This window comes from Mercenaria mercenaria, chromosome 16 (genome assembly GCF_021730395.1).
Source record: "Mercenaria mercenaria strain notata chromosome 16, MADL_Memer_1, whole genome shotgun sequence".
NCBI classification, from domain to species: Eukaryota; Metazoa; Mollusca; class Bivalvia; order Venerida; family Veneridae; genus Mercenaria; species Mercenaria mercenaria.
In genome coordinates this window covers 24105677-24124635 of record NC_069376.1, presented here as the reverse complement: position 1 = coordinate 24124635, position 18959 = coordinate 24105677, and positions in this window count along the sequence as shown.

The window sequence follows — 18959 nt, the reverse complement described above, 5'->3', positions numbered from 1 at the left end:
GACGAAAATCTGGATCGATCCCTCTACGGTAACATACGATATATAAAGAATGAGATATACTATCCACATAACTTGTCCGAACCGCAACGTCTTGCACATTAGTACAACGATGGGCAGTGTTATTTTTATTCCGAAATGATACGGAATCGATGCTGTCATTAGAGAGTTCTTTTCAAATCTTACGGGATGAGTTGGAGGGAAAAGTCTAATTCCCAAGGACTGAGGTATGAAACGTTCCCAATGATTGAGGATTTCCCGCCTTTCCGTTGTGACCCCGCATTTTCGCTCCGCCCCTTTCATACGTCTAATCACCGGCGGATGAGATAATCGCCTAAGACTTGGCCAAATCTGACCAAAACATAGAACATTAAAATTATTGATAATTTCATTCAATCAGTTCATATTTATTTTTGTCTCATCTGTCTATGTTATCTAGGTTTAAAAACAAGGTCATTGGCTCAATACTAGTAATATAAGTGCTTTGTTTATGCACTTGTGGCCACAATCTTTCACTGTAATTCTTCATCAATTCCAGGGGAGCATATCTGAGGGAAGAATATATTGTTGCGTTAATAGACAAAAAATTGAAAAAAGCCTTTGAAGAAAACTTTCAGTAAGTACTCTTTTTATTGTAACCAAGGGATAAAGTGACTGGTACTTTTATAGATAAATGTTTTGTGTGTATGACTGTGAAACTCGGCAAGTAGAGCCTTGGGCGTACATTTTGTTACTGTGACTGCCCCGGTTAGAAACTCGTCTGTTCAATTTTTTTCTTATTTTTAGCTCACCTGAGCACAAAGCGATCAAAGTGAGCTATTGTGATCGTTCAGGGTCCATCCGTCAGTGCGTCCGTCAACAGTTTCTTTAAATGATATCCTCTATACCACTGGTCGGATTTTGACCAAACTTCATAGAAGTGAGCCTCGGGTGGTCCTTTTTCAACGATTTCAAATTGTTCCAGTTCATTGTACAACTAGGTCACAGATGTTAAATATAGATTTTTTTTAAGTGAAAACTTCCATAAATCTTCTTGTCTGAAACCACAAGGACTCTAGGCCTTTCATATTTGAGTGGTCCTCTACATACAGGTACATTGTTAAAATTATGCCTGTAGGTTGAACATTAACCGCACCTGGGGATGGTGGTGGGGGTTACAAGACTTAGAGAGGAAAAACTTTAAAAGCTTTATTGTCTGAAACAACAAGAGGTAGGCATTTCATATTTGGTGTGTAGTATTGTCTAGTTCATCTTATGCTCCTTGGGTGAAAATGGTCCCGTATGGGAGTTCACAAATTTTACATAGACTTCTTTAGGCAATAGTACCGGTATTCTTTTCGTGCTATATATGAATGATTTTAACTCAGGTTAGCGGTACAGGGCCTCCAAGACCCTCTTGTTCATAAAAACATTGGTCACAAAAACAGTGTTTTAATGTTCACAAAAAGACTAAATATAGATTCTGTCAAAAGTAGCAATTTACTAATAATCTGGATTTCAGTTGCTTAAATGGTAATATATGTAAACAGATACGACAGTTAAGAGTTAAAATCACATAATCGGGACTGACGAAATATATGTACATAAATCTGAAATGTGAGTTGATTTATTTTGTCATAAAGATTGATCATATAATTTCAGTTTTCATTTCGAAATAATTTGAAAGAGACCCTGTCAGTTCAGTCTTGATTTTCATGGTTCAGCTTTGACATCGGCATATTCCTGTGACAATTATTATTATTACTATTACACCAGATTTCTATAGCGCCCTTTTCATGATCAATTTCACATTCAAAGGTGCTTTACATAGTTCTAATGCAGCCACACAGTACGCATAATTCATCCTCTACTAGTGCAAACACAGAGCGATCTGACTAGAGAGACAGAGTGAGATAAAGCCCCCACGACAGAGAGATCAGAAATCAGATACAGGCTTGTGAAGCTAACTTAGCCTAGCTCGTTCCGAATAGACAGCCTGGTTCTTTGACGTGCCCAGTGTATAGCACTGATACACGCAAGGATTGCCTGGGTTCCTGGCGAGTACACTTCTACTTGGGTGGGAAACAGTGAAAAGCGTTTCTGAAAATTCCCGAGTAGGTGCCGGGGATCGAACCCCTGACCTCAGGATTGGAAGGCCAATGTGCAAACCACTGAGCTATCCTTCCACCCCAAAGACCACAATGACAGGATGTGTTATGGGGATAGAAATTGTCATTCTTTGACAGTTCTAGCCCAGCTTGTTTAAAATAACACAGCAAATGAAAGTTAAGTTTGCTGTTTAAGTAAATGACTGATTGTCGTAGTTTTCTTGCATATTCATATGTATATGAATTGAAGTTTTTTACTAAAAATTACTCCCTTGATCTATTACAGTTTAGCTGGACTATATTGTGAAAAAGTTTTGTTCAAGGAGGCCTTGTGTGTCTTATTCCAGAGCGTTACTGGAGCCAATTACCATGATGCAGAAAAAGAGTGTTTGGCGGTCCAGAATGCATCCATGATACAAGCCATGAAAGATGGACTCAAAATATGTAATTCTGCTTATTTTTATTATTCAGTGCATATACTACTGACAAGAAACTGATATATAAAATGCATGTATAACATACATGTACAGTTATTTATTGTTCCACGTTCTGTAAGGTATTTATTTTATAGTATTATGAAAGTTCTATCTTGTTCTATGCCTAGCCTCAGACAGAGTGCTTTATTGATTTCCACCTAGACCTGTTTGTCCTTCTGTTTGATGCACTGTGGCTGTTTGTACTGACATTCTAAAAGAATATTGACATTACTTTGCTATTTATGTCTCCCAATCTACTGTTTATGGTAAAGTAAATACATTGAAATGCTGTTAAAGAAATAAAAGTTAATTGTGTATTTTTGTAGAATCTTGACAAAAAATTTAAGCTTAACCAAATAATTTAATTCTTTTGGAAATGTTTGAAGAAAGAATGCTGGTTAAAAAATTTGTCAATTTCAGATATGGCTATTTTTTTTTCAGATGTATTTATTATAACAGTATTCTAATTAATAACTCATTTTTAAACAAATTATATATTTTAACTGATCACCTTAGAATTCATTGTCAAATATTTTGAAGGAAGAAACATTAAAAATGATAATTAAAAAGTGTTTGTCAATTCATTTTGTGATTGTAATTGTACTGACTTGAATATCATTATATGAGCCGTGCCACGAGAAAACCAACATAGTGGGTATGCGACCAGCATGGATCCAGACCAGCCTGCGCATCCGCGCAGTCTGGTCAGGCTCCATGCTGTTCGCTTTTAAAGCCTATTGGAATTGGAGAAACTATTAGCGAACAGCATGGATCCTGACCAGACTGCGCGGATGCGCAGGCTGGTCTGGATCCATGCTGGTCGCATACCCACTATGTTGGTTTTCCCGTGGCACGGCTCATATGTTGTTTTTTTTTTTTTTTTGATAGGCTGATACCCCCTCCTTTACGTAGACAATGTAAAATATCATAATGTAAAATTGGTCTACTAGAGCAAGAGGTCTCATTATTTAGACTATACATTTTATAAAATAATATTGATGTTCTTTAAGGATTTTTGAAATGATATAATGTGAAAGGTATTATACATATATTTTAGACAACATTTTTTGTCTGTTTAAAGACGGATCTCGTTGCTTCATGAGCTATATTGTCCAGAAGAATCAATTCTCAAAAATCATACTCAGTTATAGGACAAGGGGTAGCTGGAGAATCAATTTTGATTTGGAACTTTCAGGCTTGTTGTCTTGTCAGCATGATGTCCCATTAAGAATCAGGTAATGTGAATTAATGGCACTGACCAATTTGATAAGCTTTGAATCTGTTCTAATGGTGGTTTGAGAATTTTAGAACATGTTCAATGATTGTAAAACTTTAGTCAATGTTAAAGTTTGTGTCTCACAACAAGAATGAATGTGATAACCCAATAGTTGTTTTATTTTGAGAAGTGTTTTATTAAAAATCTTTATTGAAACTGTTTTACATAATGAAATTATGAATAAACAATGTAATCATTTTATACTGTAACTTGTGATAAAATATAATATACATTGTAAATGGCAATATTTCATAATACTATAATATGAATGCAACTTTGAATCACAAGACCTAAAGCTTGAAAGTTATAATCCAGGGGCGTAGTTAGGCTAAAATGGAATTGTAGGTCACTGTCCAAGGACGGTATGGCATGCTTCCACATAAATTTTTCATATTATAGATGTAAAATGGTGCTTTTTTGTTTATATCTGGACTTTTATGTTTTTCATTTTCAAAATGAAGTGTAGACCCGGGGGAGCTATTGTACAATTTAGAAAGTACACCAGTGTCAAAGGCGTAGCTGGGCCATAATGGAAGTATGAGTCACTGTTCTAAGGGGGATGGGGCGATGTTACCCCTGAAAAAATACATTCTAGATAAGACATGATGTGTTTTGGTGAAGTTCATAATTCAGGGGCGTTGCTAGGCTAAAATGGAAGTGTATGTCACTGTCCTGTGAGTTCTGGGGCATGCTCCCACGTAAAAATTGCACAAATTAGATGCAAAATGGTGTATTTTTGCAAATTTCATAATTCTCGGGTTTAACTAGGCCAAAATGGAAGTGTAAGCCACTGTCCTATAGGGTTCGGGAAAAATTGGACATCATAGAGGCAAAGCGGTGCATTTTTGTGTGTGTGTAACTGGACCTTTAAACTTTTTCATAAAGTGTAGACCTAGGGGAACTACTGTACCTTATATAAAGTACACCAGTGTCAAGTGCGTAGCAGGGCCAAAATGGAAGTGTCAGCCACAGTTCTAGGGTGTTTGGTTGGGGAGGGGGGCAGTCATGCTCCCCCGGAAAATTTTTACATTCTAAATGCAAAATATGGTGCTATCTGACGAAATTCATAATTAATGGGCGTAGCTAGGCCAAAATGGAAGTGTAAGACACTGTCCTAGGAGGGTTTGGGAGCATGCTCCCTGTAGAATTCTTACATTATAGATACAAAGTGGTGCATTTTTGGTGTATATCATGACGTTAAATTTTCTCCTAATGAAGTGTTGGTCGGGGGCAACTACTGTACCTCAGAGAAAGTAAACCTGTGTCAGTGTAGCATGGCCAAAATGGAAATGTAAGCCATTGTTATAGCGTTTAGGGGGCATGCTCCCCTGGAAAAATTTTACATTCTTAGTTAATTTCTAAATGTAAAATGGTGCATCTTGGAGCATTTTGTAACCTTTCCGTTGTTTAATTCGTCAATGCTGCAGACTAAAACCCTGGAAAGAGAATGCATGGCCAGTGTATAATAGTAATATAGTTTCGCACTGCCTCTTTTCAAAATTAAATATGCTAATGTACACATATATATTTCCCCTTTTTTCTATAAAACTGCATGCATATTTAGTGAAAAAGTAACATAAGTACTTTAATATTCAATCTATATTTTAACATTATGTACAATATTTAAAGGTCTTCTGAATTTACTAATACAGAATATTACTTTTTGTTGACTCTACCTGACAATAATTCATAATACCTATGCTCCGTACCTTTAGACAAGCCTGTAAGGGGTTTTCTAAGGGTAGGAACCTCTGTTTTTTAGAGATTAAGGATTATTTACATTTCAAATTTTGTTGAAAATGAAATAACAAATAAGACTTCATCAGTATTCACCTTAAACTTTAATGGTTTACAGATAACAATATTCACCCTGTCTTTCAAAACGTAAATAACCGAGAAACACCAAATAAATCACCAAATAAGTCACGAGGATTAGAACTGGCAGAAAAAAATATAAAGATTAAACAAAATAATGTTAAATATGTTGTGAAAAAACTATTTTTAATGATAATTAACCCGTATTGTATTTATGTTTCCCACACATTTGGTAGCCGTTACGAGATACAAGGGACGGTTTCACAAACAGTTTCTTTTACTTAATGACGGTTAATGGATTATTAAACAATCAGTTCCTTGTCTATTATTATTATCTCTTCCTAAATAACAAATAAATAGGTGCATATTATTATGCCTATTAGCTCGACTATTCGAAGAATAAGTAGACCTATCCTACTCACCTCAGCGTCGGCGTTGGCGTCGGCGTCAACCTTGGTTAAATTGTTCAAAACAGTCCCTATTTTGACAAAGTCTTTTGAGATAAAGCTTTGAAACTTTCAACACTTGTTTACCATCACCATGTCCAGATATAGGCACGAGTACATAGCTCCATCAAGGACTTTGGCTGAATTATGGCCCCTTTTGACTTGAAATTCTTGATTAAGTTTTTCGTACCAGTTCATATTTTGTGTAACGTGTTTGACATATGGCTTTGAAACTTTTATCACCTGTTTATCATAGCAACTCTATCTGTAGACAAGAGTACATAACTCTGACAAATATTTTGGCTGAATTTTGGCCCTTTTTTGACTTGGAAATTGATTCAGTTTTTGTACAAGTCCATGTTTTGTCAAAATTATTTGACACGTGGCTTTGAAAGTTTGAACACTTATTTAAACATTGAACATTTGCTTATCATCATGATTTCCATCTGTAGGCAAGAGTACATAAATCTGACAACTATTTTGGCTGTATTATGGCCCTTTTTGAACTTGGAAATCGGTTCAGTTTTTCGGACAAGTCAGCGTTTTGTCAAAACTATTTGGCACGTGGCTTTGAAAGTTTGAACACTTATTTAATATCATCATGATTTCAATATGTAGGCAAGAGTACATTACTCTGTCAACTATTTTGGCTGAGTTATGGCATTTTTTGGACTTGGAAATCAGTTTATTTGTTTTATAATAGTCCATATTTTGCCTAAACTGTTTGTCATATGGCTTTGAAACTTTGACCACTTGTTTACCATCATAGTCTACGTAATTATGTAGGCAAGATATCGTAACTAGGACAAGGACTTTAGCCCAGTTTAGCCCTTTTTTTGACATTAATCTGTTATCAACAGTTTATAATCAGCATGGAACAGTGTATTAATTTGGAGTTCCTTTGTTATTTAGCTTTTGAAAGAGAAGGTAAAAAATCAGGTGAACGCTGGTATCTGTAAACCATTTAGATCCAAGTTTTAATTGAACACTGGTTAATTCTTACTTGTTATTTCATTTTCAACAAAATCTATGTAAGTAACCCCGAATCTCTAAAAAAAAATGGAGGTCCGTACCCCTAGAAAACCCAAAACAGGATTGTGTAGAGGTATGGATCCGTACCCTTAGACACTTCCTTTTATGTGTTCTAATGTTAAAATCAGTTTGTTAACTGTGCACACTTATAACAAAAATGACTTGTTTAAGTAATTACAGTTACATGTTTCCGTATTTCGTAATTTCAGAGCTTAAAAATGATTGATTTAGTATCTGAGTTACACTTGAATCTATATAAAAAGTTTTAAGCTACAAGTACTTTTCTGTATGACTGTCTACTTCAATTTTTTTAGTTTACATGTTAAATATATTTTAATTCTCAAGTTTTTGTTTCATTTTTTTAATGACTTTACTGAGTCTTGATCAGAGTTGTTTTAAATTCATGAGCTATGCCATTTTATACTGTATGGTATCACAATGTTGTGGTTTTACATGTTTTACACATTCCTTCTTATCATTTCACACATTGTCCAGATTTGACCACTGTTGTAATTTATAGCCCCACTGCTGAGTTTAAATGTCCATTTTATTGACTTGGGGGCTAATATTAATTACATGCATCATTTTAGCAATCTAGGAGAAATTCCCTCTCTACCCTTGTCCTATAACTGTACTGTCTTAACTACATGTCACATGCTGTGTATTCTCTGAAATTCCAGCCGAAGCAAGTGTCCCTGATTGATAGTAATGGCACAAGTGTGCATCATTTCTTACATTCCAGAGATGCTAGTATGTCTAATTTCACCATATTACATGCCTATATATATATAAAAAAAAATTGAAATACATACAATAATAAAGTTATAAATGTCTTTAAGCATGTGTTCTTTTTCTTCCTGGTAGATCTGACTTGTGTAGTTCTCAGTAGGACAGTTAAAGATGCTCGTCCGCAGAAAGGTTTACGAATTCACACCACTATATAGTTATGTAGGAAAAAGTAAAGCATTGCAAACGGTTTATTTTTCCAATGTAGTCATATATAATGTACATATTTTGACCCTCAAAGCTTGCGTTAGTAACACTTGAAGACAATATACATTTTTTGACCCTCAGTCCTTGGGATCGTAACTTCAGAGTTCATGTATATATCTTGAACCTCAGTGCTTGGTATGGTAACTTGAGAGGTCAATATACATATTATGACGCTCAATACCTCTGGGTTGGTAACTTTTGAAGACAATATACATATTTTGACCCTCAGTGCTTGGGATGGTAACTACAAAAGACAATAAACACATTTTAACCCTAAGTGGGATGTTAACTTCAATGGACAATATACATATTTTGACCCTCAGTCATTGGGATGATAACTTCATGGTCAATATATATATACTGACCCTCAGTCCTTTGGATCTTAACTTCAGAAGTAAATATACATATTTTGAACCTCAGTGCTTAGGATTGTAACTGTAGAAGTCAATATACATATTTTGACACTCAGTGCTTTGGATGGTTACTTCATGGTCAATATATATATTTTGACTCTCAGTCCTTTGGATCATAACTTCAGAAGTTAATATACATATTTTGACACTCAGTGCTTGGGATGGTTACTTCATGGTCAATATATATATTTTGACCCTCAGTCCTTTGGATCATAACTTCAGAAGTTAATATACATATTTTGACCCTCAGTGCTTGGGATGATAACTTCATGGTCAATATATATATTTTGACCCTCAGTCCTTTGGATCATAACTTCAGAAGTTAATATACATATTTTGACCCTCAGTGCTTGGGATGATAACTTCATGGTCAATATATATATACTGACCCTCAGTCCTTTGGATCTTAACTTCAGAAGTAAATATACATATTTTGAACCTCAGTGCTTAGGATTGTAACTGTAGAGGTCAATATACATATTTTGACACTCAGTGCTTGGGATGGTTACTTCATGGTCAATATATATATTTTGACCTCCAGTCCTTTGGATCATAACTTCAGAAGTTAATATACATATTTTGACACTCAGTGTTTGGGATGGTTACTTCATGGTCAATATATATATTTTGACACTCAGTCCTTTGGATCATAGCTTCAGAAGTTAATATACATATTTTGACCCTCAATGCTTGGGATGGTAAGTTCAGAGGTCAATATACATATTTTGACCCTCAACGCTTGGGTTGGTAAATTTTGAAGACAATATACATTTTTTGACCCTCAGTACTTGGCATGGTAACTTCAGAAGACAATATACATATTTTGACAGTCAGTGCTTGGGATTGTAACTTCTTGGTCAATATATATATTATGACCCTAAGTCCTTTGGATCGTAACTTCTGAAGTTAATATACATATTTTGACCCTCAGTGCTTGGGATGGTAACCTCAGAAGAGAATATACATTTTATTGACCCTCAGTGCTTGGGATGGTAACTTCAGTGTTCAATATACATATTTTGACCCTCAATGCCTGGGATAGTAACTTTTGAAGACAATGTACATACTTTGACCTTCAATGCTTGTGTTGGTAAATTTTTATGACAATGTACATATCTTGACCTTCAATGCTTGGGTTGGTAACTTTAGAGAACAATATACATTTTTTGACCCTCAGTGCTTGGGATTGTAACTTCATGGTCAATATACATATTTTGACCATCAGTCATTGGGATGGTAACTTCAGAAGACAATAAACATATTTTGACCCTCGATGCTTGGGATGGTAACTTCAGAAGACAATAAACATATTTTAACCCTCAGTGCTTGGGATGGTAACTTCAGAGGTCAATATTCATATTTTATTGACCCTCAATGCTTTGGATGGTAACTACAGAAGACAATATACATATTTTGACCCACAGTCCTTTGGATCGTAACTTCAGAATTCAATATACATATTTTGAACCTCAGTGCATGGGATGGTAACTTCAGAGGTCAGTATACATATTTTTAAACTCAGTTCTTTGGATCGTAACTTCAGACGTTAATATGCATATTTTCACCCTCAAATTGAGCTTGGGTTGGTAACTCAGTGCTTGGGATGGTAACTTCAGAAGTCAATATACATATTTTGACCCTCAATGCTTGGGTTGGTAACTCCAGAAGACAATGTAAATATTTTGACCCTTGATGCTTGCGTTGGTAAATTTTGATGACAATAAACATATTTTGACCCTCAATGCTTGGGTTGGTAACTTTTGAAGACAATATATATTTATTGACCCTCAATGCTTGGGTTGGTAACTTCTCAAGACAATGTACATATTTTGACCCTAAATGCTTGGGTTGGTAACTTCATGGTCAATATATATAATGACCCTCAGTGCTTGGGATGTTAACCTTAATAGACAGTATACGTACTTTGACCCTCAGTCATTCGGATAATAACTTCATGGTCAATATATATATATTGACCCTCAGTGCTTGGGATGGTAACTTCAGAAGACAATATAAATATTTTGACACTCAGTGCTCGGGATGGTAACTTCAGAGGTCAATACATATATTTTGGCCATCAGTACTAGGGATGGTAACTTTTGAAGACAATATACATATATTGACCCTTAATGCTTCGGATGGTAGCTTCAGAGGTAAATATATATATTTTGACCCTCATTTCTTGGGGTGGGAACTTCAGAAGTCAATATGCATATTTTGACACTCAATGTTTGGGATGTTAACTTCAGAGGTCAGTACACATATTTTGAACCTCAGTCCTTGGGATGGTAACTTCAGAAGACAATATACATATTTTGACCCTCAGTGCTTGCGATGGTAACTTTAGAGGTCAATATACATATTTTGACCCTCAGTGCTTCGGATGGAAACTTCAGAAGACAACATAGATATTTTGACCCTCAATGCTTTGGATTGTAGCTTCAGAGGTATATATATATATATATATAGACCTTCAATCCTTGGGATGGTAACTTCAGAAGACAATAAACATATTCTGGTACACGTAACTTCAGAGGCAAATACACATTTTTTGACTCTTGGTGGTAACTCCAGAAGACAATATACATATTTTTACCCTCAGTGCTTAAAATGGAAACTTCAGAAGACAATATAGATATCAGTCCTTTGGATACCTCAGTCCTTTGAATAGTAACTTCAGAGGACAATATACATATTTTTACCCTCAGTGCTTAGGATGGAAACTTCAGAAGACAATAAAGATATTTTGACCCTCAATGTTTTGTATAATTATATTTTCACCCTCAATCCTTGGGATGGTAACTTCAGAAGACACTAATCTTATTCCGGTAACTTCGAAGGTCAATACACATATTTTGACCTCCAGTGCTTGGGATGGTAACTCCAGAAGACAATATACATATTTTGAAGCTCAGTCCTTTGGATAGTAACTTCAGAGGACGATATACATATTTTGACTCCCAGTCCTTGGGATGGTAACCTTCATAACACAAAATTTGACCCTCAGTCATTGGGATGGTAACTTCCAATTACAAGATACTTGTTTGACCCTTAGTCAAATTAGAACACAACCATGATGATAAGTTCACTTTTTCAAGAACGCATCCTGATAATGAATCATGCATTTTCTATAGCACTTGTCGACTCAAAACTCAGGGCACCGTATCTCCTTCGAACACACAAAGATTCAACATTTTTGAATCGAACCATTAAATATTGAATTAAGTAAAACTGAAATATAACACTCAGTTCTGTTATCAAAATTCTTTTACAGTCTCTGCATAAACATACACTTCTCACATAATTAAACAGTCCTCTCCGTGCTTTTATTTTCCGATACCGTTTCGGTAGTTCGTACTCGTTCAAGTATTTCCATCGTTTCGGTAGATTTAGTTATCATCTTCCCATCAAGTAAGAATATCTACAAATATGATTATACCGCCCACCAGACGAGTAGGCGGAGCCACCTCACTCATTGTGATACGAATTTCCTCTCAGTCCTTGGTAAATAGACACGACCGAGTTGGAGTCGGATCGATTCCCGATTGAGGCAGTGCCTTATTTCATATTAGCTCTAGCGGCCCTTAAAAGGAACCAAATGCCCCCATACAAAAATTGAGTTTTGAGAGAGGGCTTTTCAAGGATGCTCCAGACAAAATTTAGTGTTATTCTGACCAGTAGTTTCAGAGAAGAAGATGTTTATGTAAATTGTGGACACCGGAAACAGGACTGCCCACACCGGACCGTCCACCTATACTTATAGCTCCTCTAAACCTGTGGTTCAGGTGAGCCAAAACATTATGCATCGTTTTAACATATTGAATATATTCACAATCGTCCATTCTGAACGATATAAACGAGTCATAAAATACCGACGCTAAAAATATGTATACATGTGGAATGAAAAGTGTTTTTCAGGTCTGGCAATTCAAATAGAAGACATTTCATCATTTTTACCTCACATATTGCAAATAGAAAAAAAAACAATTCCTCGCCATATCAACACCTTTATCTGCACGTATGAATAATTTCAACATTAAACGTTTAAACTAAATGTCTAAAACTATCATAATATAAAACATTTTCCAATTAAGTTTTGGCATATCCTCAAACATAGTGCATCCTCAAAGATAAAGGGCACATGGCATAACACCACCTACCCCCACCCAAGGAGCATTATGCTTACTTCGGGATATGTACATGACCTGTCCTGTCCGGATGTCAGGAATTGACAACGCAAAGATCTTTCGGGCTTCTGTAGATGTAAATTATCAAAAACGTCTTTTACTCATATATTGAAAAGATAACGAGTTTTTCACTGAATCATTTTCTTCAATAAAACGTTTATTTTTTTCATTGGATCCGGGCATGTATTAATACAAATAAGGCGATTCACGGGCTGTTAATGCGGTTTTTTAAAATTATTTTTCAAATGCTATGCCCAGAGCTGATTTTTTATTCTTGTGCTAATTTTTACAAACACATACACACGGGTGTTCCTGGAGTAAAATGCACAAGTGGTGGGAGATGCAGATTAGGCCGTTACCTGTACTTCTCGTGGAGGTGATAAAATTTTCTTAAGTTAAAGTATATTTTATACGGTCAAGGACCATAACTCTGGTCTAGCTATGTGCGTAACTTCACATGTGTAATATCCCTTTACTGTTTCATAACCCTGAGTCAATAAACTTAATTGCCAAGATCAACATCTTCTTGAGGTTTTCTATGTCTTCCCACGTTAGATTTGATTAAGCGAATTTGGACAATTACCAATCAGTAGACGTAAGGAAAGTAACTAAAAAAAAAGGACGGCACATGGAGAGCGGTTAAAGGGGTCATCTTTAATTCTCGAGTTTTGATTTAGTTCGTAAATGTAGCAACTAGCGGGTCAGTTGCCTGATTTACTTTGGGTACAGCACTGAGCTGCACCATGTAGATCCTCATCGCCGTGACAACTTTGCCTTTGGGCCAGAGTTTTCACACTTCTGGGACAACCAGGTGTCATGGCTTTCGCTGTTATATTTTTATGTGAACATCGCTCCAACAACACATAGTTCAGACGAGCTGGAGGCTTTATCAGGGTTCTCCTAGGAAGTGATATCCCCTTAAGCCCCTTTAGCCCCTCTCTGGCCACAGTATATTAATTTAGTTCCTTCTTTATTTCATACAGACAATTAAATCTTCATTCATGACACTGGAAACAATTTCAAAAGGAGCAATTGAGAAAAGATGGTTAGCGAGCGATCCCCAGCCAATCCCCAGTAAAAGTGCTATGAAGTCCTACCAAAACTTCCGGAATTGACACTGCATTAATGGACACGAAATACTTAAAAGTTGTTTCTTATAAATTAAGGATTTATTATAATTTTGCATGGATTTTTACCACGTATATGCATAAAATATCGTAGGGAATAATCTTTTAATTGTGAGAAATTATTTGCTCTGTCTTTCTGGATTGCTGCATTACACAAAATAGACCATATGCTATGGCAGTACAACATAGCAACCATGAAGAAATCACATGTATATAAATGGACCTTTGATTTATTTTCAGTGTGCATACATAACACAGACATAGGCTGTATATCGCGGGTGACATTTTGTAGCATAATACAGAAATTCTATACAACGCACTTTAATTTTTTCTTCTTCATTTTGGAGATATTAAAAGTAATCGATTAATTCAAAGAAGAGAAGTCACTTTGCTAAGGGAGGTAACTCCTCCGGGTAAAGTGGTCATAAAATGAGTTGTTCCCCTTGTTATTCGTTACAGTGCCAACTCGGAGTGTCACAAGCTTCTCCATCCGAGAAAACTTTGGGAGGTGGTAAGTGCTGTGACCAGAGAGTATCTGCACGCTATGGGAGGTGGTAAATGCTGTGACCAGAGAGCATCTGCACACTATGGGAGGTGGTAAATGCTGTGACCAGAGAGTCTCTGCACGCTATGGGAGGTGGTAAATGCTGTGACCAGAGAGAATCTGCACGCTATGGGAGGTGGTAAATACTGTGACCAGAGAGTATCTGCACGCTATGGGAGGTGGTTAATGCTGTGACCAGAGAACATCTGCACGCTATGGTAGGTGGTAAATGTTATGACCAGAGAGTATCTGCACGCTATGGGAGGGAGTATCTGCACGCTATGGGAGGTGGTAAATGCTGTGACCAGAGAGTATCTGCACGCTATGGGAGGTGGTAAATGCTGTGACCAGAGAGTATCTGCACGCTATGGGAGATGGGAGGTGGTAAGTGCTGTGACCAGAGAGTATCTGCACGCTATGTGAGGTGGTAAATGCTGTGACCAGAGAGCATCTGCACGCTATGGGAGGTGGTAAATACTGTGACCAGAGAGTATCTGCACGCTATGGGAGGTGGTAAATGCTGCGACCAGAGAGCATCTGCACGCTATGGGAGGTGGTAAATGCTGTGACCAGAGAGCATCTGCACACTATGGGAGGTGGTAAATGCTGTGACCAGAGCATCTGCACACTATGGGGGGTGGTAAATGCTGTGACCAGAAAGTATCTGCACACTATGGGAGGTGGTAAATGCTGTAACCAGAGAGTATCTGCACACGAGTCCGAGCTGTGATGGTAACCTTCAGTTTGATCCAAGCTGTGAAGAGCAACGTGGAGTTTGCTGGGTTACAGTTTGTCATCTGCAGTCGATGCCTGAACAGCTTAAAGATGTATAACCTGTATGAAGATATAGAAACAGGCAAACCAGGGCGTAAAGATTCAACTGCAAATACACTCATTAGTCCTAATAGTTTTAGAAAATGTGTGTTGCAAGTAATATCCCTGCCCCATCGTGTAGCGGTATGCAAAAGTATGCAGCTAATGTTTGTAAAAAGTGGAAACTCCACAGGCCGCTCAACACGACAAAAATGAAAATGTTGCAGACTCGATTTGATTGAGCCTGTTTATGGACGGTAGTGGAAAGTTATACTACCATTCATACCCGCTAGCCCAGGGTTGAGCAGAACTCAACATTTACACATGCTAAAAGTACAAAAAAGAACAAAAACAAATTTAGAGACATTCGCAGATGTGTTCATATGGCGGTGCACATGGAGCCTTCAATGATACACTAGCGTGTACGTCCATGAAAAGCGGCATATGGTCCCCAGATAAAATAATGGGTTAGCCCTAAACGAGAAAACAATGGGCAGAACTAAACAAACTGGAATTTAGAAAGGGGATCTGAGGTTATGGAGCCTACATATCACTGGAACTGCCAAAAGACAAAATTAAAAAGCAGGCACCATATCCAAGAGGTGATTATACAATCGATGTAACTCATTACAGAGTTGGAGCGGTCTTCTGCGGAGTCTGTAATTTATACCGGCGCTCCAAGTCTGCATTGAGTCACAGTCTTATACAATACCCAAATGAAAGCGGGAGTATTGGAACCACCAAGGCCGAAATGGTCATGCTGAGAAACTAAACAGTACCAATAACACGACTAAAAGTCGTGCTGAACGATCTGAGAAGATCGAAATATAACATCCCTGATTGAATGTACCGGGAGACTTTTTACGGTCGCCACACGGCACAAAATACATACAAGCAGCTAATGTAGAGGACATGATTGTCAGACAAGATGATAAAAAAAAATATAAAGGACGCTCTGAGCAAGAGGTGCCTGTCCAGGCAGATGGCATGTATAATAATAATTTGTATTCGGGAGTAGGTAAGACGCAATACCAACCAGCAACCCAAGCAATATATATTGTTGCAGAGAACATGACAGAACAACACCAAATCAATGTATACGTTACTTTCAATAAACTTCTTGCCAAACACAGATTTCATTCAAAAGATGACCAAAAGCCATGTGATTCTAAAAAAATGGACCCTGTACTGCAACAATATCTATAAAATATAGAAGCGCTCTTTCTTGGGCGCAACAAAACTTTGACGTCATCGCACTTTTAAACGTGACGTCATTCTAGCGTGAGAGTGTTTTAACAGAGGAAAGCATATTAGAATCTAGCGTCTACTGTGTGTTGGGTAGTGATAAGTGGTGGTTACAAAACAATTAGAGCTACCTCTACTTACCAAAATCTACAATAAACTCAAATGTAGCTAGTGAGTGTACATAACTCGACTGCATAGAGTACAGACTGGAAGACCCCACGTTACCAGACAAAACTTAATAGATCTACTAGATCTAACACACAAAAGGTGGAGGCAACAAATAAATCTCTACGCAGAAGCTTACTAAAGAATATAACATACACAGGAAACTTCACAGGTCGTGTACACAGAGTAGTTCATAGCGTCAACAATTGCCCTGGAAACTCCATCTTTCATCTATGCGAGAAACTGCTTTGCTCGATTCCGCATAAATCATGTAGATCTAAATGTAAAGTTGATAATTTTATATGGTCCCTTCAGCGACAATCTGAAATACACAAGAAAATTCAGAAGATCAAAGATCGTATAACTAAACGAAAAATAGCTACCAGTTGTACGAGAATCAGCTTTTAAATAGCATTCGGTCATCTCACGTATCCGGAAATGAAGCATTCTGAAACAATAACGTTACATGTATAGATCTAATACTTCTGTTAAAAATCAGAATCACACATACGAATGCGTTCAGAAGTCTCGACGTGGAAGCAGACAGGCTGGTGTATGCGTCCGCGTAAAATAGCCTAAGCGGTAGTAGTGTTGTCTGTTGGAATTTGCTGAATGATCCTCAAAGTGAGAATGCCAAGAAAAAAAAGGCTATGTTGTAACGTACGTATATGGCTTATTTCTGGGGTATAATAATTAGCTCCATTTCCAGGCATATCTTCTGCTAATACCCGGTGATGTAACTTAAATGCTGATCTACAGGCGCCAACCCTTTGGCAGTTTACTCTCTTTATGCCATAACCGTAACCGTTCAACACTCAGTACCACTGTCCCCATTTTACTATGTTTTTTAAAGCTTTTCCTTAGTTGTCCCAGAAACGGTTATTGCTAGACATGCTGAGATATAAAAAGAATCTGATAAAATAGTTCTGGGCCCAGTTGTTCGAAACTTTAACAGACTGTTAAACTAATCGCCTGTTAAATTTTGATTCAAAATACTAGTCTTGGTGGGAAATACTAGTAAGTTGTTTTAATTTTACTGTGAAGACGTTTCAGCCGTCATAATCCTTAAGTCATACATTTGTTTTTCTAAGTTTTCTAAAATGTCGAAATATTACTTTAAAAGTTAATCGACTGTTAGCTTAATCAACTGTTAAAGTTTCGAACAACTGGGCCCTGACCTTTTAGATTGAAAAATATATACAAACCTGATCACGGCACGTGAATGTTAATCCGCCAGCCGCTCTATAGGGCTCTATATGGGGATGAGACAGTCAATGAATCTTCCCATAGACTTACATTATAGCCTTCTGACGTGTACCGACACATGTATATGTTATTATAGTCACATTTTCTGAAAGAACTATTTTAGATCCAGTGAGTAAACGGCCAAAAAACATATGAATAATTTTCACGTGAAGGATATGGCCACCTGTTCACATCGGTGGCATGATGGCGGAAAAACGTTAAAAACATTTTTTTTCAATACTCGTCAAAGGTAGCTAAAATTGTCAAAATTTATGATAATAATTCGGGAAACGTGGGAACCCTCGCCCTACCTGGCGCTGACACCAACCAGTACCTCGGTATTCTGCAGATGTTAAAACACGAAGAAACATGATACGTCCGATTTCCTGGCGTTGACCATCCGTTAAATACCTTGTATTAGATTGTAATCCGTCGCGTAAAAAAGTTTACATCTACCGGGCGACACCCTTAGATAGATACCGTCCTGGTCTGTCTATATCGTCCGACCGTTTGACGTAAAGAATCCTACAAATTATTACTCATTCTATCTTCCGATTTTTTGTCGGTCTCTGTCATTTTTCACCGCCTTTTTTGTTAAAAAGTTGAGAAAAAAAATTCTCCAAGGCTATAAAATCATTTAGGGCCGGGCAAAAACTTTAGGGTAGGTCGGGATACCGGAAACAAACATTTTTTTTACGCCTTAGTCAAGATGTGCGGTGTATTAACCTAGCAAGATGTTTCGAGATAACCGTTTTGAGAAAACAAAATTATCGTCAGATCTGTCTACAGTGTAAATACCATATTTTTATTTGTTCAAAAGTGGTGAGTGAAGCAATACAGCTTGAAAACAGGTAAAGTACAATAAAATGAATCATATTCGTGATTGTTTACTTTCGCAAACCCATGTGGTTCACTAGTACTAAACTTACAGACAGCTGTTTATAATACTCAACCTGAAGAATTAAAATATACTAGTACCCCATTGCAAGAACAATTGCTTTCATGCATTGTATTGACTAGAGACAACAAATCATGAAATAAAGAAATTAACAACACGCAAATATGTCCGGTTTATGGTACCCATTCAGTATTGAAGAG